The sequence below is a fragment of the Mirounga leonina genome, unplaced genomic scaffold, assembly GCF_011800145.1.
Source record: "Mirounga leonina isolate KUSES-001 unplaced genomic scaffold, KU_Mleo_1.0 Mir_418, whole genome shotgun sequence".
Lineage (NCBI taxonomy): Eukaryota > Metazoa > Chordata > Mammalia > Carnivora > Phocidae > Mirounga > Mirounga leonina.
The window spans coordinates 29,054,200-29,079,169 of NW_023270739.1; the positions used below are offsets into that span (position 1 = coordinate 29,054,200).

Here is a 24,970-nt window from a genome sequence, read left to right on the forward strand (position 1 = left end):
ATGCTTTGATTTTAAAACAACTTACCTTACACTTGGAAAAATGTTTAGAATTTTTCACCTCTGATTTTTTTCATCAGAGGTCAGTAATGATTTAATATTTACTTTTGGATTTTTTTTTTTTACTGTGGTAAAATATATAACATAAAATTTATCATTTTAACCATTTTTAAGTGTTAACAGTTCAGCCATACTGTGTAATCATCACCACTATTCACATGTACAATTTTTTCATCTTCCCAAACTGAAACCAGTAGAAAATAGCTCCTCTTTCTTTCTCTCCCCAGTCTGATGATCACCACTCTATTTTCTGTCTCTATGAATTTGACTAAGTTAAGTATAAGTACAATCATACAGAACTTGTCTTTTTGTGCCCAGCTTATTTTACTCAGCATAATGTCTTCAAGATTCATCCATATTGTAGTATGTGTCGGAATTTCCTTCCCTGTAAGACTGAATAATATCCCATTGCATATATATTCTGTATTTTGTTTATACAGTCATCCTTAGATGGGAACTTGGGTTGCTTCCACCTTTGAGCTATTGTGAATAATGCTGCTATGAATATAGGTCCATGCATATCTGTCTGAGTCCCTTTCAGTTCATTTGGGTATATACTCAAAAGTGAAATTACTAGATCAGATAGTAACTCTACTTTTAATTTTTTGAGGATCTGCCATATTGTTTTTCATAGCAGCTTCAGCATTTTATATTCCTACTAATAGTGCACTGGAGTTTGAATTTCTCCATATCCTCACCAACACTTTTTTTTTTTTTTAAGATTTTATTTATTTCTTTGTCAGAGACAGAGAGATGGGGAGAGGGAGAAGCAGACTCTCCACTGAGCAAGGAGCCTGATGCGAGACTCAATCTCAGGACCCTGGGATCGTGACCCAAGCCAAAGGCAGATGCTTAACCGACTGAGCCACCCAGGCACCCCCCAACACTTGTTATTTATTTATTTTTTTCTGATGATAACCCATCCTAATGAGGGGTATCTCATTTGTTTTTTTTTTGTTTTTTTTTGTTTTAACTTGTTAAAGCATCTTTTTTTTTATTCTTATGTTAATCCCCATACATTACATCATTAGTTTTAGATGAAGTGTTCCATGATTCATTGTTTGCGCATAACACCCAGTGCTCCATGCAGAATGTGCCCTCCTCAATACCCACCACCAGGCTAACCCATTCTCCCACTCCCCTCCCCTCTAGAACCCTCAGTTTGTTTTTCAGAGTCCATCGTCTCTCATGGTTTGTCTACCCCTCCAATTTCCCCCGCTTCATTCTTCCCCTCCCGCTACCTTCTTCTTCTTCTTTTTTTTTTTTCTTAACATATATTGCATTATTTGTTTCAGAGGTACAGATCTGAGATTCAACAGTCTTGCACAATTCACAGTGCTTACCAGAGCACATACCCTCCCCAGTGTCTATCACCCAGTCACCCCATCCCTCCCACCCCACCCTCCATTACAGCAACCCTCAGTTTGTTTCCTACAATTAAGAATTCCTCATATCAGTGAGATCATATGATACATATCTTTCTCTGTTTGACTTATTTCACTCAACATAATACCCTCCAGTTCCATCCACGTCGTTGCAAATGGCAAGATCTCATTCCTTTTGATGGCTGCATAATATTCCATTGTATATATATACCACATCTTCTTTATCCATTCATCTGTCGATGGACATCTTGGCTCTTTCCACAGTTTGGCTATTGTGGACATTGCTGCTATAAACATCGGGGTGCACGTACCCCTTCGGATCCCTACTTTTGTATCTTTGGGGTAAATACCCAGTAGTGCAATTGCTGGATCATATGGTTTTGATTTGTATTTCTCTAATGATTAGTGATATTGAACATCTTTTCATATGCTTATGGACTATTTGTCTATCTTCTTTAGAGAAATGTTTACTTAAGGCCTTTGCCTATTTTTTAAAATTGTGTTATTTGGGGTTTTTTTTGGTGTTGAGTTCTAGGAGTTCTTTAAATGTTTTAATTATTAATCCCTTATCTGATATATGATTTTCATATATTTTCTACCATTCTGTGAATTGCCTTTTGATTCTGTGGATTGTGTTGTTTGCTCAGAATTTTTAAATTTGATGTCGTCCAGTAGTTCCAGATGTCATATCCAGGAACTCATTGCCTAGTGCAATATCATGAAGCTTCCCTCTATGTTCTTCTTAGAGTTTTACAGTTGTATGTTTTACATTTAAGTGTTTGATCCATTTTGAGTGAATTCCTATATATAGTGTAAGTGTTCAACTTCATTCTTTTGCATGTGGACGTGTAATTCTCCCAGCACCATCTGTTAAAAAGACTATCCTTTCCCTTGAATGATCTACCATTGTTTAAGATCATTTCAATAAGGGGCACCTGGGTGGCACAGTCTGTTAAGCACCTGACTCTTGGTTTCAGGCTTAGGTCATGATCTGCTTGGGATTCTCTTTCTCCCTCTACCCCTCTCGCTCATGCTTGCTCTCTCTCTAAAATAAACAAATCTTGAAAAAAATCATTTGACCATATATGTAATTTATATAAATATATGTAATTTTTTTACTATCTGTGTTCTTCTGTTCTATATGTCTGTCTTTATGCCAGTACCATACTGTGGCTTTGTGGTCAGTTTTGAAATCAGGAAGATGAGATCTCCGATTTTGATTTCTGTTTTAAGATTGTTTTGGCTACTCAAGGTCCTTTGAGCTTCAATATGAATTTTAGAATGGATTTTTCTATATCTGCCAAAAATGCCTTTGGGATTTTGATAGGGATTGCACAGAATCTTCAGACAACATTGAGTGGTATTGGCATCTTAACTGTATTAAGTATTCCAATCCATGTACACAGGATGTCTTTCCATTGATTTGTGTCCTCTTTAATTTTTTTTTTTTTAGTAATGTTTTATAGTTTTTAGTGTTCAAGTCTTTCACATCATTGGCTAAGTTTATTCCTAAGTTAAATATTTATAATATGTTTTTAATGTAAGTCTCCATTTCTTCTCAATGCTGTCAGTTTAGAAAGATATTCTATGTAAGTTGCTGTTTATTAAACTTCTCATAAATATTTCCTATCTACTAGACTTATGTCTCTTTTATATATAAGCAAAATGCTATGTCAATGTTTGTTTTATTCTTAACTTCATCATGTTTCAACTATCGCCCATGTTGTAACGTTGGTCACCCTAATAATTCTTAAGGATAAATAAGTTATTAAAATTTAAAAATGTGTAAATGTTGAGCTGATTTTTAATAAAATAAACCACATATTTGGACTGCTATAGCTAACATCAAACTAAGAGAAAATAAATTATTTTATAAATCATATACAGTGACAAAGGAAGTAAATCTCCATTCTGATTATTGCTATTAAAAATAAATTTTGAATGATAAAAATAATTTTGCTATACATTCAGATTTTGAACACTAAAGTTAAGTTGTAACTTGGGAAAAATAGTATTTTACAATAAAGCTTGCAGAGAACCATGAGTTTAACAACAACATAATTAAAAAGCCAATTTCTGTGTAGACCTATATCACAACTATATAATGAAAATCAAATGCAACCCTTTCCCACAACTTAGTTTTTGCATCGTTAATTAAAGAGAATAAGAAAATGAGTTGTTGGAGAGTTTTTTAGCATATTTCTCCAAAAGTTAGTAAGATGGTTTCAAGGTCTTTTTTTTTTTTTTTTTTAAGATAGTAAGGGGCTCTTAACATAGAGAACATAGAGAACAAACTGATGGTTACCAGAAGGAGGTGGGTGGGGGGATGGGTGAAATAGATGATGGGGATTAAGGAGAGCACTTACTGTGATGAGCACTGGGTGATGTATGGAAGTGTTGAACCACTATATTGTACAGCTGAAACTGATATCACGCTGTATGCTAACTAACTGAAATTTAAATAAAAACTTTAAAAAGATAGTGAAGGATTAGAAAGGAGGAGAAGAGGGGAGAAATGAAGCCAGCAACAGGTCAGAAAGAAGCAAAAGGAATAGAAAAATATAGAAGAATGAATGGAGAGGAGAATAAAAAATAGGAAGAAAAACAGTAAAAGAGAGAAGTGGAAAATACAAATGAAAACACCAGGAAAAAAATGACGACAAGAGAATTGAGATGTACAGTATTTGCCACAAACTTAAAATATATAAATCTACATAAATGTATGGAAAGTGAAAAGCAAGCATAAATTGTTAAGGAAGGAAGGGAGAGAGAGAGGGAGAAAGAAAAGGAGAGCATCCAGCAGAGGAGAGGGGAGCGGTGGGAAGGGAAGGGGAGAGGAATTTCCAAAAGGGAATATATATTTTACATGAAAATTGACTTTATTGAGATGGTCACCAAATCATCACATAAGAGACAAAACTTACCTCAAAAAACAAAATTGACCATGTGAAGGAATTAGGATGGCTTTGAAGAGAAAATAATATTTAACAAAAATATTCCATATTTAGGAAATCCATATGAAGGAGATGTAGATAGTTCTAGTAAAAAAACTCTAGGTAAAAGGGGCAGCATGTGTAGAGGTTTTAGAAGTAAAATCCAACAATGTGGTTAGTCTTTTTTATATTTAAGGTTTCAGTCTGGTTAGGGTAGTTGTCAACTGAGAAAGCACTGCAGTCAGATCTTGTTAGAGGAGGTCATCAAGAGGATGTGACCTCTGACCCGTGAGTGGACCTGAGCAGCCCTTCTGATTTTGGAATGTACATTATGCACACCATTTCCACAGTGGGAGCTGTTTTCAAGGACACAGACTTCAGAGACTGCTCAACCCAGTTAAAGCCTATATATTAACTTTTAAGCTTAGGGAAGGTGTGGAGATCTACTCATCCACCCAAGACAAGCCTCCCATATAAGTTTGCTTGCTTATTAAACTTGCCACCTACCCATCTGGAATGGCCTGCTTCTTCTGTCTCTCCATCTCCTTTGTCTATGGGGTCCAGTTTCAGACTTCATTCCGGATGTTCCCAAGGTTTCAAACCAACACTTGCAGATCATTTTAAAGATTTGCACATTATTCTTCAGGTGATAACGAGTAAATTGTCACAAGCAGGAGAATGATATAACTATGCATACTTTAGATAGAATTGGCAGCTATATAAGAGGTTTTGATGTAGCAAATCACTTGAAACAGGGAAATGAAATAAAAGGTTCTTGCTATTACGTAGGTAAGAGATGGTGAAAGCTAGAAATAATACCATGGAAGCTAGAAATAACAAAAGATTTTAAAGAAGGTAGAATTAATAGATAATGATCTGGATATTAGAAGTAAAGGAAGAAGGCATAAATAGTATGACTACTAAGTGTCTGGCTTGGCAAACTAGGTATGTGGCGATGCTTTTTACCTGACTAGTGTGACATGAAGAGTGATCTTTCTGAAATGCAAATATGATTATTTCTCACCCTGATTTAAGAGCCCTCAATGACTCTATTCAAAGATAAAGTCCAAACTCCTTTATATAGCATAAATGACTCATTATCTCTCTGGACACATCTTTTTTTATGCCCTTCATACCTCACTCTACACTTCAGCTATACTGAATTACTCTTACTTATCCAAATGTAATATGCATATTTCCCCTGGGGCTTTGTTCCCAGTGCCTGGAAATATTCCTTATCCTTTTAACCAGGCTCTACTTAGCCTTTTCTTAACTGTTACTTCCAATAAGAAACAAGTCCTAATACCCCAAGAATAGTTTAGGTATCACTCATATATAGTTGCATATGGTCCTGAATTTATCTTCGATACAGTGTTAATAAAATTGGCAGTTTCTAAGTGGAGATATACATCTGAAATTCTTAAAGTATGTGCCCTTTTCACTACTGTAATTATTTATTATATTAACTGAGCTCCCAATGCACATTAGTGCAAAGCAGTTGGATATTGATTCAATTGTCAGCTATTAGATATATTAACTTTTATCATTTTTCATTTGCTTTATGTATCTTCAGCCACCATGGTCATTATAAAAACGGCAATTGAGAGTGATAAATAGCTTTCCTCCTTCCCTTCCTTCCTTCCTTTCTTTTTCTTTCATGGTCTTTGAAAATCTGTTAGATAACTATAATTCCCAACTGGGATACTGAAGCTACTTCTTTTGGACTCTTTTGTGTTTTTTTCCCCAGTGATAGCTACAGTGTTACCACTTCTGAAGAGGGCGAGAAACTGGAGCATTTGTTCCAGTGTTTCCTTATGCCTCTCCTATTTCTTCTTCTCTCCACCCCCTGAATAAAGTGATCAGTTACAGGATGGATAGAGGGAAAATGGAAAATTTGATTTACTTTTTCTTTTGGCTCTCAAGTCATCACATCAGATCATCTTTGCTTCCCTCACAATGTATACACCTAATTTTTGTCTTGGGAGCAATAATTTGTTTACACAAGAAATAACCAGACACAGAGCATTACAGAATGTCATGAGGAAAGTTATGGAAGGAAATATTGGGATTTTTTTTTTTTTAGCAACATTTAAAAAAAGGTACATGAGCTTATGGATTATGATGTTCTTAATTGTCCTTTCTGATAATGTAAAAGTTGTTTTATATAGAAAATCCAAGTAACAAAATGGAGCTGAAAATTTTGATGACCCTTCTGTGTTTTGTGTATTGCCAACACACCAAGTAAAGTGTACTGTCTAAAGTTCAGAATATTATTAAATTCTGAAAGAACTATCTAATTCAGCAGAAAAAAATATTATATCGCAACGCATCATTCAACTGAAACAGAATTCAAAAATGGCTTGTTTTTATTTAGAAGGAGAATCATTTATGAAACATGGTTTAATTTGGAACATCTTATTTTCTTTAGGAGGATATTCAAAGAGTAAAATTTACTTCTGTGGTCACATATTAGGATTCTATATCCCCTTTTCTATTTGTATATAACTTCTGAAATTTTTTTTTAAAGATTTTATTTATTTGACAGAGAGAGAGACACAGTGAGAGAGGGAACACAAGCAGGAGGGAGTGGGAGAGGGAGAAGCAGGCCTCCCGTGGAGCAGAGAGCCTGATGTGGGGCTCGATCCCAGGACCCTGGGACCATGACCTGAGCTGAAGGCAGACGCTTAACGACTGAGCCACCCAGGCACCCCTAACTTATGAATTTTAACTTATATTGAAAAAGATGCATTTCTTCGTGGGACCACATTAAAAGAAATGATTGTTAATAAAAAATAGTATTATTCATATTAAGGTACTGGAATTTAAAACAAAACCTTCTACATATAATACAGTGAAGTAAAATGGCTTTAGAACCTAAAGAAGACATGTTCTATACATAAATGATCTTTAAAACTGCAAAAGGGGTATGATTTAATATGTTAGCTGAAAACTTTAAATGTTTCTCTCAGATAGAAATGTATATAGCATGATGGTATGGATTCTAGACTGTAGTTTGAAGGAAGGCAATAGCGAAAATGAATTTCATGCCAGTAGACACTTTAAAAACTAGATTTAGCAGCAGTCACATTAGCTTAGATAATGGGAGAATTTTTCTTCATTGAAAATGCTCTGTGTCGCTTAAGAAGAACTTACTGAGGCAGCCTGCCATCTAGCTTTTTCACAGAAAAACAGGCTTACAGACTGCAGATGAGAGAGTCTGGAGCAGAGACAATTTTAACTTAGCCATTCCTAATTTATCTCAAGCATTTTCAATTCATCTTCACTGCTCTATGCACACAGGGACACCAGATTGCCATCCCTGGGGAACAGAATGCAACCAGGGATCTGGAGAGCTGTCACATTCCAAGAAATATTTAAATTGTGCTGATTTTCTTCTGGAGAACTGAGCCCAGGGAATGAAACTCTCCATCAAGTCATAGCTTTGCGGGCAATAGATCAGAGGATATTGCCAGTTTTCTAATGGATTATTGTTATCGGGCAGGTTTTCTCTGAAGGTACGTATTTTCTCAATTCATTACCCTCTCCTATTTATCAGGTAATGATCTAATGAGCTGGAGATCCAAACCGGTAAAAAAGAGAAAGATGTTAAGTAGTCAGTATTGACTGAAGAATGACACTTTATGGCTGCTTGTTTATAGGTGAATAATCTGACTCCTTTAGTAAAGATTAGTAGGGTATAGTTTGAATTGCATTGTCAGCAAAAACAGGCAAAACCAAAACAAAACCGTGCTGCAGGCTGCATTATCATAAGTTCATATTAATTCTCTTGAGGATTTTTTTGTAGCTGCAGCGTATAATGAAGGGAAATACATACTTTGGGAACTCAGTTAACCTTATATATCTTAAAAAAATATTTTTACATGATCGAGATGTTTCCTCATTATATTCTCAACTTTATCTCAAATGCTGCTGTTAATTTTGGTGCCATTGATATTTACAGTACATAAATATATGAATGATAAAAGTATTCAATTTAAAGAAACTCCAGTGGGAGTCTTCATAAGAATATTATATTGATGTACTTTTCTGGCTTTATAGGTCTTTATTTTTAAGTTTGAAAGAATCTTCCTAAAATTAATTGCTACATTTTTAGTAAAACATGCTTACCATAAAAATTTTCTTATTCAACTTTGTTCTGTTAAGTGAACAACCCCAATACATTTATGAAGTATACAAAATTATTTAGCAAAGTAAAATGTGAAAAGCTGGCAAACTTTTGAATATTAACTGAATTAATAAAAATGGAGAAAGCCTTACCCTACCCTGAAATCTAGCTTATTATACCTATGATATATTAGAACAGGAAAAGGGGTGACTACTGTGCTTGTTTCCTAAAAGTTAAAGGTATGTGTGTAGGGGGGTGTTTTGTGTCAGCAAGTGAGTAGGAGTGTAGGATAGAAAGCAAGCACATACTAATCGCAGTAAGTTTATGAAAACTGAAGAAATATTTTAAAATATGATATTAGGGCTCTTGATGTTTTTAAGTGTTTTATTACTGTGTGAATAGGCTCAGTGAACCCTACCATGGTATTGATATTCTCCCATGTTAAAAATGACTATTAGAATAGGTAGAATAGCAGGTGTGTTTGACCTGGAGCGGGTCTACCTGCTGCTGTATTTGGACTGGAACACAGAGTTTGTGGACCCATCAGTGGGTTAATCACAGGCTCGGGAGAGGAAATGGTGGCTCAGCTTCACGAAAGCACTTGTTAAATGTGTTCTCATTTCTTTTGAGCATTTGAGAGACTATTAGAAGAACGAAGGAGAGGGAGAAGGATTGAGTCACCCAAATAGTTACTTGGAGTTTATTTTCTCTTATCCCAGAGGGATTATAAAAGGCAAAAAATGGAAAAAGATGAAGGAGAATAGGGTCCCCAAAGAGTACTTCTAAGTGCTTCTTTTTTTGATGAATCTTACAAGAATTGAGGAACAGGGGCTTAAATTAAGGTTTCCCTATGGATTCCTCCATTTGGCAAGCTTTCTCTCCTTTATGGAATGTTTTCCCTCCACTCACTTAAGGAAAAAAAAAAAAGTGAGCTTGCTTCCAGTCTGGTTTCTTCCCCAGTAACTTGCAGCTCTAATTTAGATCTACAGAAGTATGCTCTCTGAAACTGCATATACTCCTGAGTGTCTCAGAGTTTTATAATTCACTGATATGAATTTCAAAGCTAAAGTGATTTATCATTTATTTATTCCAGCATAGGGAAGATATAACAACAGCTTAGTAATATATCCTTTAATTTATATTTTGGATGTTAGATGAATAGAACAAATAGAAAAATCAGGAGGGGCAGTTTTAGTTGTCAAATTGCAATAAAAATTTTTATTGCTCTGACCTCTTATTAACCTTTTCTACCATATCATGCTAGTGTCTCTTGCCTCCCTATAGGGTTCATTCACTTACCCAGCTATCTAAATCCGCTCAGCTTCCAGGTCTAGTGCTAAAACTTGTTTTACATCATCTAATGGTGAGTTCATTGCAAAAATATTACTGTAATTTCATTTTATTAGTTGCTCTTAAATATTTAATATTTATTGAGTGCCCATGATCTGTTTGGTGTTTCAAAGCAAGATGTAGGAAGAAAGTACATAATGGTATTTTCTCTTAAATCAGCCAGTTTATTAATATTTCAGGACTTCTAATTGGTGCTCACAGAGGAAGGCATTTAAGGCTGGCTTTTTAGTGGCTGCTTATGCACATGTAAGACATGAAATACCCTGTATTCAGTCAATGATTTGCATTCAACTTTACTGTGGATCCTAGACTTATCATCCAATTGTATTCAAATACTCTCTTCACTCTACTCCATAGGTCAAAATGTCATCATAGGCAGAACATTGGATTAAGGACAAGGAAAACTAGATTTAAATGTGTTAAGCAAATTTGTGTCAGTTAATTGGTCTCCCACATACCTCTCTCCTATTAGGTGTATAATAGAGATAATGGTATCTACCTTTTGGATTTTTGTGGGTAGCAGAGATCACACACATTAACTAACAAGCACATAGAGCATGCACAACATATGTTTAATAAACAGTATTATTTCTGAATGCACTGTATCATAGAGTCTCACATACAGAATGTACCAACTGAAACCACCTTGACTCATCTTTCTTCAATGATGCATGTGTATGTATGAATATGTGTGTATGTGTATATGTGTATTATCATAGATCCATTGTTTAAAGGTCTTAGTGATAAAAATAATCTATTGATCATGTAGTTATTGCCCAGCACTAGAGTACTCTAGAGAAGTACTCTCTACATAGATAAAATTAAAAATTAAGATTAGCTTGAGAAATAGGTTGGCATAATTCTCTATGGCTATCAAACAGCTAAATTTTCAACCATACCTTACCAGAGAAAGCAGATAGAACTATATCTCATATTCCCATTTTTCCCTCCTCCCAGAAGATATGGAAATAGAAGACAAGCCAGTAAATCCTCTTGCTCATTTTGTTGCTCCCTTTGCCCTTCTTGTTTGCATTTTATTTTGCTACAGTGGCTTGTCTAGTGAGATGGCCTCAAATTCTAACTGCACAGAGTAGTTTAAGCATACAAACCACCCCCTCAAGGAACAAAGCAAATATATGAATACTTTTATTAAAACAAAAGACAGTTTTTGCTTTGAAAAAATGATAAACATTTTTTAATGAGAGTGAAACTGTTAAATATGAATGTTCAATCCAGCCAGATGTTGACCTTAACTGTGAGTTTGAATCTTTACAAAAATAGTATGCAAATCCAAGCTAGAAACTGCTTTCTTTAGGTCACAAGACTGCTGAAAAATTCTGAGTCTGAATTTCTCGAATACATTTCATATTGACTTAATAAGCATATACAGAAAACCTACTTTAATATTGTGAGTTATACTGGGAAGTAAATTAATCATCATACATGTCTTTCATATATTTTATTGGAATTTGGAAACAGATGTACAAATGTCCTCTTTATAAAAGGGAACCACCCAGTAATTATTTTGAAAGTGTGTTATAGGAAATTATCTTGTACATTATGACTAGATCAAAATGTGGACACGAAAGCAAGTACCTGCTGAAAAGCTTTTCTTTCTTTTCTTTTCTCTTCTCTTTTCTTTTCTTTTCTTTGCTTTTGAGTCCATATCTGTCGTCAGTGCCAATCCTGTCTTAAAATCAATGAATCGACCTATCACCAATAAAGTGAAGGTTTAAGCATCTGACTTCATTCTCTACAAGACCCTTGAATTTCTTGTTCTATTGCTATTTGATTCCAAACTTTGGATATTTTGACTCAGTACCTAAGGAGATTAGAACCTGTGTTCTAATTCCAACTCAGTTTCTAATCTATAAATGTGTGTGGGAGGGCAATAATAATATTCATATGTGTGGAATGAGTGACAAAATATCATAAAATCAGCTATAGGGGCTTGTTGAGGTAAATACTAAAAAATGGTACTGAGTGTTGGTTAGCTATCACAACATCACCATCTTCAGGCCTGTCCCTGATATTGGGCTTCCTATTATTCAGTGTGATTATCTGACCCCCTTTGGGGGACCCAGATATGTGTTCACCTACATTCTTCTCTGCCTATGGCTTCCTCTTATTTTCATTAAGTCAGCCCTGCCCCTTTGACCTCACCTTTAAAAAGCTTAGCTACCAATTCCTTGAGGTGTTTTTCTCTCAGCATATCTTAATGGGAAAACAGATCTCTCAGAGCTTAGTGAGTCTCCCCTTGTGTCTCCATTTGTATTGACAAACACATATTAAAAGAGGCACAAAGATACTGTTTCACATGTCGTGTATAACGTCCTCGGCTTCCAGAACACAGGCTAGTAAACTTTTTCTGTGAACGGCCAACTAATAAAAGTTAGGGACTGAACTGTCTCTCCATAAAATTCATATGCTAAAGTTCTAACTCCTAGTACCCACAATGTGAGTGTATTTGAAGACAGCGTTTCTTAAAGAAGTGATTAAATTAAAATCAGGTCATTAAGGTAAATCCTAACCCAGTATGACTGATGTCCCTATAAGAAGAGGAAACAGACACAGACACGTACGGAGGGAAGACCATGTAAAGACACCAGGAAAAGGCAGCTATTGAGCCAAGAACTAGGCCTGAAAAGAAACCAACTCTCCTGATACTTTGATCTCAGCTTCTAGCCTCCAGAATTGTGAGGAAAAAAAAATTCTGTTGTTTATACCACCCAGTCTGTGGTACTTTGTTCCAAAAGCCCTAGAAAACTAATAGAGTAAACATTTTAGATTTTGGGGCTCCATAAGCTCTCTGTCACATATTCCTCCTCATTCTTCCCTCTTTGTCCCTATTCACCCTTTTAAAAATGTGAAACAAAAACAAGAAAACAAATGCTTTTAGGGGCCATATTTGGTCATGAGCATAGTTTTCCAACCCTTATTCTAGAACAGAAAGATCTTCCAAAGTTTGGGCCAAATATAAACCCTAAACTTCCATGTTCAAGATAGTCTACTTTGCAGATAACCACTGATTTTTAGCCTAAAAATATCACTTTATCCTTTTCTTCTGCCAAAATCCTTCCAAATTCCTCAATTTGATGTGGATATCTATAGAGCATATTACTTTCACTCTTAATGGACCCTTTAAAGCCCTAAAGTTAGAATGCCATCTGATAAATATTAATAACATTTTGCATTTGTCGAGTACATTCTGTGTGCTAAAGACTATTCTAAACACAACATATATTTTCTCATGTTAATCCTACCAATAGCCTTGCAAGGTGGCTGCTGTTATAATCATTTCTCTGATGTGGAAATCGAGACAGAGAGCAATTGCCCGTGGTTATTTGGCATAAGTAGCTTAGTGTTTAACCAAGGTTTGGATAGAGAATCTTCGGCTCAGAGTCTTGCATTTAACCACTGTACTATAATGGCTTATGTTTACTGTAAGAACAGCTGTGAAAATGTTGAAAAATACATGTCAAACAGCAATTCAGGTGAAAGAGAAGGGAAATGATGCAGTGCTGATTTCAATCCCATATTTTTATGTGAATGTAGTAGGCATGATGTTTTTTTAGTTAATTATGCAGTTTCTGTTTGTCTTTTCTTACGGAGTTCATGAATTATCTTTTAAAGACTTTTTTTGTCTTCAAAATATCATATGGTGAATGAGTATGGTTAAAGAGGTTAGGTTTATCAAAGGAAACCTAAAGAACAAAATGCTATAATTTTGAAGCTCACAGGAATTTCACATTTAATTTTGCATGTAAGTAAGTTAATGCTTAGTTTAATAATTCATATTAAATGGGGAAACAATGAATAACCAAACTGACTACTGGGTATAAATACTGTATTATTTCAGGTTATTTTCATGGAATCAACAGGTACTCAGTTTGAATGTGGTCAAAGGACGACCTGTTCAAATGAAAACTTTGCCAGGTAGCAATTCTGCTTTAATTCTAGGGAGGGTATGTTGTGTGTTGTGTGAATTCCTGGATTGTCCTTTTTAATTTCATCAATACATCTGATATGCCTTCAGTATTTCTGTAGAACTGAATCATATTTTCTAGCTATATCTGAATTTGGTAGAACATCTTTGAGAGGAAAAAGAGGCCACTACTACCATGTGGTATAAATACGTTTGACCTACTTCATAAATTACTCTTCTGTCACTTCATTAACACACAGAAATTCTTGTGATATTGTCCGATATCCACATCTAATATAAGAAGTGTAATCACCATAAAGTAGAAAGTTGTCCATCACCTGCCAAAATCTATCGAAGTAAAGTGGTTTTAATAGTTTCAGCTTTGAATTATAATGTCTAGTAATTAAAATATATGCATGTGTATATGTAGAACCTTAACAAAGCACTATTACTGCTTAGAAAATTATTGCAATGGGTCTTGTTATTTTAGGTTCTGTTAGGTCCCTGGACATTGTAGAGCAAAACCAAAGTAAACTTTCTTTGGTTATATTTATTGGGACAGTGGATAACTATGGGCATTCTGTTGTTCTGGAATTGTTTATCTTTAATATGAATTTATATTTACTCTAATTTTTTTTGAGAAGTACGTGAGTAGCCATGTGAATCTGTGTGCGAAGGCATTTGTGTGCATGTCTGTGTGTGCCCTGTCTGTGTTTTTTTCCACGAATCACCCATGGGAGATTTGAAAGGCAAATCTTTAGTTCACAGACAGGATATTGAGATTCATCTTCTGTCTTCACCAGCAAGTGGACCTTGAAATATATGGGAATTAGAGCATTAAAAACCACCCTGGGTTATCTTGCAATTCTCTCTCACCCTCCTCTTACTTACAAAATAACTTAAGCTTTAGAAAATGTTCTGCCAGGAATTTTGTTTTTTCTCCTTCAGATTATTCTTGTGGGGTAAAACATGGGAATATTTTAGGAAAGGGAAAATCTTTATGAGAATTGGTGGAATTTACATGAAGGGATGAAGGTCTGCATTGCCAAAGAAGAAAATTATTTTTAGGTTGTCAACAGGGGTGGGAGTAGACTGGATCTCAAGAATAATGCTGAGAACTGGGATATTCCCATAAAAACAATTCTCTGAAGTGTTTAAGTTCTTATATATTCTCCTTTGACTCTGAGAACAGTTGTATTTGGCTTTAGTTACCACTCTCGTTTTCATTTTGAAACCCCTTCTTGCTATCTCCAAACCTTTGGTCAACACCCACATAGTTCATAGGATAGAGGACAGACTAAATCTGGACTAAAGGAAATAGTTTAATCTGCACCTAGGTACACATAGAATCATAGACAGGAATGTACCTGCATACTGATATATATATAGAGAGACCAACAGGTATGCAAGCAGGGGCAGGCTGACAAGTAAATGTGGAGAAAGATTGACAGATCGGAACTGACAATGGGGCAGGGATGGACGGACCAATACACAGGGACAGGCTAACTGACAACCAGCCAGAAACATACTACAGAGAGATGTGGATGAGTAGGCAGGCAGATAAGCACAGGCAAGCAGATACAGACAACAGAGAAATTGATGAAGAGACAAGGAAAAGACAGTGAGCCTCAGACCCATGCTCTAACATGGACAGGAAGATCTGGCCACTGATTGGCAGCCCAGCAGAGATATAAACATAGACATGTATGTGTACATACACTGTATAATAGAATTTTGCTTTATACATTCATGAGGCAAAATCCAGCAATAAACCATTTTTATTGCTTATTAAAGGATCATTTCTAAGGTATATATTTCTGTACATTTTTATTTTTACTACATAGATGCAGTAAAAAGAATCATGGATAAGTATGAAATACCTGCTTTGTCATTCTTTTTAATTTTATCTAGTATTTCTGTCTTGAGATAAGAGAAACAAAAATAGTGAAGTTATTGTGAGGGTGCTCTTGAAATGTTACCTTAAGGTTTTTTTTCAAGCTCTGTAATATAAGAGACAAGTCAGAATTCAGACAAGTGAATGATCAATTTTCTTTCTCCGGGAGAAGCAACAACAATTATAAAACAAACAGACAAAAGAACAAAACACTTGTGCCTTGAAAACATTATTAATGTCAAGATAATTATTGCAGCCCTTAGTCTTTTGCTCTGGGTCGCTGAAACCACTTCTAAGTTATAAATGCACTTGATATTTTTTGTTGCAATAAAATGAGAAAAGCAGGGGGAAAGTATAATGCTCCTTTGATTGAATGGAATTTTAATGGCTTGAATGGACATATATCAAACTTTTAAAGTCTTAGAAAATTTTGATATTGCATTATATTTAACTGTTGATTTGAAATATTCAGCCCTTCAAAATGTTTTATAATTGAAAGAACTATAGGATTAAAGGATGGCAAAGTTTAGTAGTTATTTAGGAGCTGCTTTTAGAGGCTTAGAAGGATATATAGACTGTATAATTAAATGCATGTTAAATTATCATTAGATAAATGTTTTGCATGTGGTACCTTGCTGGTACTTGTGACCACCCTTCATTTTCACTGGTGGGTGGGCGTATTCAATCTCTTCTGAACTTCAAGTAATCTTTCATGTATTTTATTTTTTTAATGATTTTCCCCATTTTTTTTTAAAGAATTTATTTACTTAAGAGAGAGAGAAAGCACACAAGCAGTGGGGAGGGGCAGAGGGAGAGGGACAAGCAGACTCCCTGCTGAGCAGGGAGCCAGAGGACTTGGGGCTCGATCCCAGGATCTCAGGATCATGATCTGCCAAAGGCAGAGAAGCTTAACCGATTGAGCCACCCAGGTGCCCTGTCTTTCATATTATTTTAAAACTACTATTTTGCATCACATTTGGTACTTTTACAAATTAACACCAACTGAAAATTGAGAGTTGTGTTTTCCTATGAGGTTATTTTCTTCGGCAGAGGGTATTTTCCTTTTTATTATAATCTCTGGTAAATATGCTTTATTTGAGGTATAATTTACATACCATAAAATTCATTAGTTCTAAGTGTATATTGTTAGTGACTTTTAGCACATTTACTGTTTGTGCAACTCTCCCCACAACTGAATTTTAGAACCTTTCCATCACCGCAAAGAGAAATGTTGTGTCTATTTAGAGTCACTCTCATTTTTCATCCTGACTCAAGTCAACCACTAATCTACTTTCTGTCTCTCTATATTTGCCTTTTCTGGACATTTCATATAAATGGAATCATATAATATGTACTATGTCTGGCTTCTTTCATGGAGCATACTGTGTTTGAGGTTTATCCATGTTGTAGTACCTTTTCATTGCCAGTTAATATCTCATTCTTTGGACCTACCAAATTTTATTTCTCCATTAAATAGTAAATGTATGTATGGACTGTTTCTGAGTTTACTTTTTATAGTTGTTCACTCTTAAAGAGTGAAGATTGTGTTTATTTTTTCTAGACTCTATTCACAGAATGAATATATGCTTGGAAACTAATGTTCAAATTAATTTACTCTATATTGAGGTTTGTAAAACTGCTTTTTTAAAACTAAGAATGAAGCAAAGCTAACTAATCAAAAAAAGTTTGTTTATGGACGTGTATGTTAAGGTGATGCATAATGATATATTCTATCCTGATAAGCTTAAGGTTACTTATAAATGATATAATACAAATATATTAAATGTAAATAATCTTAAATATAAATAATCTTACTCACTTTACTGTAAAACATATCTCTAAATAGAAATAAAATGACAAATACATAAAGTAGTTAATTTTTTGATTGCTGTTTAAAATAGAAAAAAAAGTTTTTGTAAAGTATTGATGTTTTCTTATTGAATCAACTATTATGGAAATATAAAATCTGCAGATAATGAGCTTTATTGTGCCCTTGTTTGTAACAGGCTTTCTACTTAAAATGCATTTTTTCCTATTTCTAGAAATTTTCAATGCTTAATCTTACCTGCTTCTAAGAATTACCATATGAAAACTGTTGTAAGTTTGGATATTTAGGGTTTGCTAACTTACTGTAAACAGTGTAGGTGTTAATTTTCAAATCATATGGGTGACTGGGGCCACCTATGAGTGAGCCTTTTTATCTCAATGGTTCCTATCTTTTTCTAAATTGACTAATATCCCAGACAGCTTGTAAACCTTTTTATGAGGTTTATACTTGATGATGATTTTTCTCCTTCATTTATTTGAGATTAACTGACGTGGAACCATGACAATATTCATATTCTTATTTCAAAATAGGTAACTTGGATATGAAGCAAATTTTGACTTTTAAATGGATTTTTCCCCCTTCCACACACAGTATATCAGAAAATGAAACAATTTACTGCAACACTTTCTTTCTCTTAGTTTAAGTGTGAGAAATGCACATCTTTCCAAGATACTTTTCTTCTGTGCATCTTTTCAGTATACATTCCTCTAGGTTTTATTACTATTTTTTTTTTCTTATTTTTACTCAGCCTGGGTAGTTTCATCCAATGCTACATCTTCAGCTCCATCTAGGTCAACAAGCCTTGTCATGACTTCTTTCCTTTGATCCTGACCTGGTAGTTTCAAGTTCAATATCCAATAGAAACTTTGTTTATTAAGATAAAACAAAAACAAACAAATACATATTCAAACACATATTCAAGAAAATATAAAGGAGAAAATAGTGCCCACATTTTTAAAGAGAATTAAGATGGTTTCCCATTTTATAATGCACACTGTTGCACCAGGAATACAGAGAATTTGGATCTAATTAAATGCTCTGTTTTCCATCATTATTCTTACAGGTGCTATAAAACCAATCTAGGCCATTTTTTTGCTGCAAATGTGGCCCAGACTTTACTTGGTTCAACTGAGATTATTTTGGGAAAGGGTGCCATACTCAAGCAGTTTTCCTATAAACAAAATAAATGTCTGTATCTTCTAATTTATTACAGTAAAATATTTTAATTCTATAAATGATATCATTAAAATTTGCTGTGTCTATTATAATGTGAACTTCTTTTCTAAAAATTAAGTACCACAGGGGCGCCTGGGTGGCTCAGTTGGTTAAACGACTGCCTTCGGATCAGTTCATGATCCTGGAGTCCCGGGATCGAGTCCCGCATCGGGCTCTCTGCTCAGCGGGGAGCCTGCTTCTCTCTCTGACCCTACCCCCTCTCATGCTCTCTGTCTCTCATTCTCTCTCTCTCAAATAAATAAATAAAATCTTAAAAAAAATAAATGAATAAATAAATAAAAATTAAGTACCACACTCTGTTATTTTAGAAATATAGAGGATTAGTAACATGATTAAAGAGTTTCTTTATTTGACTTTAGAATCATTCTTTTTGAAATAAAATAGTAATTGTATTGTGCTTTATATTTTAGAAAAAAATAGATGGCTAAAATTATAAAACCACAATGTTAACATTTTACTTGAGGTTTGGCAGAACATCCACTCTTCCCACTCTATTTCAATTTAACTCAGTTGCTGATTCCCAGAAGCAATCTAGAAATGTTGTAATACATCAGCCTAAGGAAAACCACACATACTCTCGTGAACTATCCCATTCTGACACATGCCCACCACCCACAAAACACTATGTCTGTTGGATTCTCTTCATTATGATACTTACATTCCCATGGATTAAAAATGTGATGAACTGTTTTGTGTAAAAAAAAAAAATATTTTCTCTTAGCTTTTGCTACATAGACAACATTTAAACAGATTGAGGGCATGGACATATGAAGAAAACTTTGGGTATAATTTTTAAATTGAACTTGAATAAATATCTTAAATTACCACATGCAAAATGGGACTGATACTTACAGTAGACTTCTGGAGTTCCTCAATTTCAGCCAATTTTTTTTTTAATTACCTGATTCTGCCCTTCATCCCACCAGATTAGTGTGGGATAACTATGACCTTATGACCTAAACTATAGTAATTAGATTCTCTTTCCCTGGAATTTAGAGTAGAGTTATAAGGAACTCTAATCAGTCTTATTTTGGTGTCTAAACTGGGTAGTCAAGTAGAGCAGGAATTTGGCAGCCATTACTGGGCTATGTGCAAATGGAACAGAGCAAGGCAGTCTGTAGAGAACAATACGGTGAAATAAAGCTCAGGGGGCGGGGGGCTGCTGGTGAGACACTCCACAGTTATAGAGCTGGGAGGCAGACACAGTAATAGCCTGAGTAGCTTTTCTGGGTCCTGGCTGCCCTTACTTTCTGCTCTTGGATTCTGGGAATCATCCAGTACCCTGTATCATTCCAGTTGACCTGAAATAAGCTCTTAGCACTACTGCTAATCACATTAACCTGCTCATTACTGCAGTCTTTTGCTCTTTCAGAAAATTATTTCAGCAGTTTTTTTTTTTTTCTTAAACCTCTAATAGCTCTCATTTTCACTTGTTTCTTGTTTTAATCAGAAGAAAAATTTCCATCTCCTCTTCAAATATATAAATATCTATTTATCTGCTTCAGCCAAGAGGCACTCTAGAATCACAATATAGGATGCTGGTCAAGAGATTAGTCTCTTGACTTGAGCCAGTGTTGATGTTTGAGACTCAGACCTACCACTTATTATAACTGTATGTATTTTATTTTATATCTTTAAGTGTTCTGTGTCTCCTTGATTTGTTAAGGGTCCAGAAAGGTGAAATTAAATATCCACTACTAATGTGTTTCTTTTTCTCCTTGTATTTCCTATAGATTTGTTAATACATGTTGAAACTCTTATTTGATATGTTGATATTCATAACTATGTTATCTGCAAATTATTTGTATCATTTAATATTATAAAGAGCCCTGATTTGTCACTGTGAATGCTTTTTGGCCTGAATTCACCCTTGTTTGTTATTGATAGAGTGAATTCTTTTTTTTTTTAATGTTTGAATTGCCTATGTCTCTGTACATTTTTAAAAATCTTTATGAATCACTTTGCTTCAGGTTTATCTCTTATATACAACAAAGAATTAGGATCCTTTTGAAATCCATTGTGGAAATCTTTCTCTTTTAAGAATTTAATTTAAATGTACAAATTTGAGAAATGTTTGTAAGTTCTATCTTTTTGATGTTAGGTATTATCGGAAAGGTGAGGAGTCAGCATACATCCTGCTTTCATTGCTCTTTGCTCTAACTTTGGTGCTTATGGCATTTCTGCATTAAGGCATACAACACATACCTTCTATTCCTTCCCTGCCAACCTCACATTTACATGTACAGATAAACGTATAAATGTTTTCCCAGAACCCCCTCCACTCCTTTCCCAGAGGTTTTTATAATAGTCTTTTGGTCCGGTGGGGTTCACTGTTTAGCACTTATATCAGAAACAGTTCATAGAAATATTTTTTGTATATTCAAAATATTGTATTATTTTTATTCTTGAAAGATTATTTGACTCAATATAAACTCCTTGGATCACAGTTCCTTCTGTTGAGCATTTTATTAATCCATTTTATTTTCACAAATAAAACTCTTCATAAGAATTCCAAGATTAGCCTTTTTTCCTCTTAATCCCAATGTAAAGGATTTTTTTTTTTTTTTTTTGGCTTGACTCTGTATAGCGTCTTTTATAGAATGTTGTGTTTAATGTCAATTTAGCAGAGTATACTTCACTGTTGATAGTTTGGGGTGATTTTTCCCATTTAATATGAAGATTCAAGCCCTTTGTCTTATGAAATATTAGCTTTGCTCCAATATTTTTGTTCAGTGGGAATGCACTTACACAAATATTGGTTCCTTTTATGTGTCTTTCACATCTACTATTTTCTCCATAATCCTTTTTCAGCTTCCAAAAATTTTACATTTCTTTTGCCCATTTCCTTTTCTCTATATTCCTTTTGATTGTTTTTTTCCTTATTTTTTATGTTTATCACTTTCTTCATAATCTTCAACTCCCTTTTTAAAAACTTTATTTATTTTTGCCCATTTTCTATCCTGCATATCTTTTTGATAAGTTTTATCATTTTATTCCACTACTTTTCTAAGCCTTAAAGGGATCACATTACCTCTCCTACCATTGTCTTACCATTTCCTTTAAGATGGTAAAATTCTGGTTTGTACTTATACTCCATTGATATATTTGTCTGTTAATTTTTACAATTCATAGAAAATGTTAGATTAAATATTCTGATGCAGTAATTTCATAGGGTGGTTTATCTGCCATTTTTTTTTCTTGTTCTCTTTCTGTAATTTTCCTACCTTTTTTTAAGATTATTTTTTAGTATTTATTTATTTATTTTAGAGAGAGAGAGAGCATGAGCAGGAAGGGCAGGAGAGGGAGAGAGAATCTGAAGCAGACTCTTTGCTGAGCACAGAGCCCCATGCAGGGCTCAGTCTCAGGATTCTGAGATCATGACCTGAGCCACAAACCAAGAGGTGGAAGCTTAACCCACTGTGCCACCCAGGCGCCCCTAAATATTATTCTTTTTGTAGGTTATGTGTTTGTTGATTTTTGCTTACTTATTTTCATAAAAGTTTAATTACCCTGAACCATTATTTGGCAAGAAAGTCACGTAGGTGAGTGGCTAGGGCTGTATTTCAGGCTAGGTGGAGGTGTATTTATAACTAAGATTTTGAGCATGAGTGCATTTAGTGTTTACTCCTCCTGGGTCAGTAGGGATAGAAGAAAAGTTTCACCTCCTTTCACACAGTCATGAAGACTGCTCTTTGCAAATACAACTTTTCAATGTGATTTCTTATCTAGAAAAACCTCTTTTGCTTCTTAGAATGGAGCTGATTCCAGAGTATCACCCACCCCTGACAGTCACCCCCCCCCACTCCTGCTTTGGCAAACATGAGATAGGTTTTGACACCTGAATGTTTGCATTCATGTTTGAGAAGTGACTTGATTGGCTCTTTATGAAATTTCTGGCCTTGTAGTTTTCTTTTTACCTTCTGCTTCATACGCTGGCTTTTATATTCACTATATTTCAGAAGCATTTCTACTATTCTGTGGTTTGGGGAGTTAGCTATTGCCTAGTTTCACCAAAAATGGAAATTTTCTTCTTGATTTCTTTTCTCTCTTGTTGCTTCTGGACAATTTTTATGGGAAAAAATAAGGGGAAAATATGCCAGTTCTATTTCTCTGTACCCAAACTGAAATTTTCTTAAATTGTATTTGAGAAATATATATCAGATCATGATCCACTCCTCAGAATTTTTTAATGGTTTCCTGTAACCCTTATCAAAAATGTCAAGTCCTTAAAGGGTCCACAAAATCACGTAATAATGTGGACTTAGGGATCTCTACTTTCACCTTCTGTTCTTCCTTCCTTCTCCACCACACTGCTCTAGTCATGCAGGCCTTCTTGCCATCACCTAATTATGCCAATCTCAGTTTTTTGCTTTTCTCATCCCAGACATTTGCACTTTCTGTTCCTTGTGCCTGCAATAATTTATATAAAAATATTTGCATAGACAATGCTCTCATTTCATTTAAGTCCCTGTTTAAAAATTTCTTCCTCAGAGATTCATTCACAGACTTTATTATTATCTCATTAGTCTATTGCATTTTTTTTTTTTTCATATTACTTAGCACTCTCTGGTACTACAGTGCTTGTTTTCATATTGCATTTTACTGTCCCCCTTACTGCAATATAAGCTCTATGAGGACAGTAATTTTTTTATTCTTGTTACTGTTTGATCTCCACATCTAGAACAGTGTCTGACATATATAGATATATATAGATAGAGAGATAGATAGATAGATAGATAGATAGATAGATAGATAGATAGATATAGATATGTCAGATATGTATGTTGGAATTAAGAAATGTTGCTGAACTTTTCCTTAATGTTTTCTGTTGATTAAAATAGAATTATTTCTGACATAATAAATTACTAGCAATTTATACTACTTGCTAAGTACTCTTCCAGGAGTGTTAAGGGTATTTATTTAATTTGCAAACAACCCTTGGGTTAAATACTATAATTATGTTTATTTTACAGATGAAGAAATTAGGGACAGAGAGGTTAAGTATTGCTTAAAAGTGATGGAAAATGATATAATTCAGTGCTGTGAGTCTTAACCAATTTGTATCTCTTCCTCTCTCTCTCTCTCTCTCTATATATATATGGCTTACTTATTTAAGCATAACCTGCCCTTTGAAACTTTTACCTTTTTGCTCACAGTGTTGGATCCACCTGACAGGTTGTTGTTGTTTTAATCACATTTCTGTAAAGATCCTACTATTTCTTTTTTTTTTTTTTTGGAAGATCCTACTCTTTTAAACTGTAAGTCATTGGTAACTTTTCAGTAAGCGATGTCAGGTTCTTCTCTATCATAAAATTCTCTTTCCCTCTGATGCCAATACTGCTTCCTTCTTTTCTTCATTTATTTTAGCTGATCTTCTAAACTGTATGACAAAAACTGTATCATGACGTCCTAGGTTTTTAGCAATCTGCTCTAGATCTGTCCCAGATGCCATTATTTCTCTACATAAATGAGGTTTCAACTGCATGATGTTTTTAAAATTTATCCCACACTTTTCCAATTAAGTTGGTTTGTCTATGCAGGCTCATTCTTTAGATGCTCTTCTCTGTATCTTACTGAAATTATATGCATACTTCAAGACTCTTGTAAAATATGACAGTTTTCATCAGAATTACATAAATGTTTCCTTACTGCATGAAACCTAAGTCTGATCTGTCCCTCTTTTAAAATAGTATCACATTTTTTGTACTCCTCCTCTGTTACTTATGTGTTATTTCATTTTGTATTGTAGTAGTGCTATTCATCTTATTCTTATCTTCGTTAAATAGATCTCCCTTGATTTATCAATTATGTTAGATCCAATCTATCCATTAGACTTTTTCTTCATCACACTTTTTACAGTTTATAATTATGCATTGTTTTTGTAATTAAGTCTGTCTTCCCATTAAACAGTAAGGTCTAATTGTCTGGGAGTATGTTTAGTATAGGGCCTATACATAATTAAAAGGTTAATAAACATTTTTATTGGTTGAATGAAAGAAATGCATTACATTTAACTTACTGTATTTAAATCTCTTTATTTTGTGGAGGTATTTTTTAAGGGTACCTCTTTAACTCCTATATTATCTGGCATACATTGGTTATCTATAAGTATTTATGAAATTTAAAATTGTATGAAAATGCCAAGAAAAAATCAAGTATTACCAAACTTCCCCTGAAATAATGATTTCATATCCTCTTTCAAATTTTTTTTAAAAATTGAGATATATTTACATATA

The 24,970-nt window shown here is 34.3% G+C and overlaps 1 long non-coding RNA gene across 1 annotated transcript in view; it reads left to right on the plus strand.

Moving 5' to 3' along the window:
* The first annotated feature begins 7,678 nt into the window (after window positions 1–7,678).
* Window positions 7,679–24,970, plus strand: part of LOC117998920 — a 96,240-nt gene continuing 78,948 nt past the window's right edge. Inside the window, exons 1-2 of the long non-coding RNA XR_004676139.1 lie at window positions 7,679–7,890; window positions 9,786–9,864. This is a non-coding gene — a long non-coding RNA (uncharacterized LOC117998920). The remainder of the gene's footprint in view (window positions 7,891–9,785; window positions 9,865–24,970) is intronic.